Genomic DNA, 1,314 nt, shown 5'->3' with positions numbered 1-1,314 from the left:
GGAGTGAACAGAGGGGATGGTAAGAGACCAGATGGCTTAACGGTTTTCCCATTTTCTAATGGGAGGTGTTTGTGCTGGGATGCAACCTGCGTCGACACTTTTGCGGAGTCGCACGTCAATAATTCGGCTATTTCTGCTTTGTTCGCTGCTCGTGCAGCGGAGGATAGCAAGAGACGTAAATATGCGGCGTTGGCGGCTCGGTATCGGTTCGAGCCAGTCGAATTAGAAACGATGGGTACATATGGTGAAACGACTGGTCCTTTAATATCACAGATTGGTCGCCGCATAACGGAATTGTCCGGTGAACTTAGAGAGAGACTCAATGGTTGGAGCAAAGGTTGGGTTTGGCAGTGCAAAGAGGCAATACAGCTAGCATCCTGACAGCAGTTAGAGAGAGGTTCGACGTGGGCCCGCTGCTCAGTCCTCACTCGTGTCACAGCTCAGTGACTCTCGGATTCGGTGTAGCCACTATCAGAGGCGTTAAGGTCGAGGCCCTGATTATTGACATCAAACCATTCCCTGTTTTTAACTAATAAAATTAATTCATTTTCGTTGGAATGGTGTGTATGAATAAAGTGAATGGATGCATTATAATAAAGGCCATTTTTACAGTCAAACCATGATCCTTTTTTTATTAAGGAGTGCTGTCACTGCCTTAGTTGATAAGAAAATGTTTGTATTAATCTTTTTAAAACATTTATATAGTAAATACTAGGCTATGACATGTATTTGAAATAGTTTTATGTATCTTTATATCCGCGCAGTTTCTGACGTTAAAATTTAAATTTTCACTACCTGCGATGCTGTGCGCGCCTGGGGTTTAGTCGGATAAAACATAGATGTGTATTATAAATTAGAAGGTTAGTCTCTAAATATTTAATCTTAACTCTGCATAAATTGATCAATACATCTTGATCCTCATAATGATTAATTTCATACGATACAATAGCACTTGTTCCATCTGTCTAATCTTGTTGCGTAACTGTTAATTTACAGTATAACCTCCGGTATTCTCGTCGTCGCATCTCCTTTGCCGTGTGCATCGTGCCTCAAGTGCAGCCAGCGCGACGTCATTTCTGCTGGATACATTATTTCATTTGAGGTTAGCTTGGGTATATGCGTTCACTGTCAAGTTTTGTACCGCTAAATTGGAATTACTGAGCATAATTGATAAACTCATTTCTCAAGCTCCGGCATTTATTTAGCAAAGTCTCTTTTTCTACTTTCAGTTCTCTAAACTGCATCCACTGCAGTTCCGTTATTCTACTTCCCTGGAGCCGAAGTTTACCCTTTGAAGTTTCAATAAAATTGTTA

The 1,314-nt window shown here is 41.0% G+C and overlaps 1 long non-coding RNA gene across 1 annotated transcript in view; it reads left to right on the top strand.

Annotated features, from left to right (window-relative positions):
* The window catches only part of LOC108678742, a 3,579-nt gene extending 2,265 nt beyond the window's left edge, over positions 1 to 1,314 (top strand). Inside the window, exons 2-3 of the long non-coding RNA XR_001931333.2 lie at positions 997 to 1,102; positions 1,230 to 1,314. This is a non-coding gene — a long non-coding RNA (uncharacterized LOC108678742). The remainder of the gene's footprint in view (positions 1 to 996; positions 1,103 to 1,229) is intronic.

Source organism: Hyalella azteca, unplaced genomic scaffold (genome assembly GCF_000764305.2).
Source record: "Hyalella azteca isolate HAZT.00-mixed unplaced genomic scaffold, Hazt_2.0.2 contig15432, whole genome shotgun sequence".
NCBI lineage: Eukaryota > Metazoa > Arthropoda > Malacostraca > Amphipoda > Hyalellidae > Hyalella > Hyalella azteca.
Note: the sequence above shows the minus strand (reverse complement) of the source record. Positions and strands in the feature narration are given on the sequence as shown.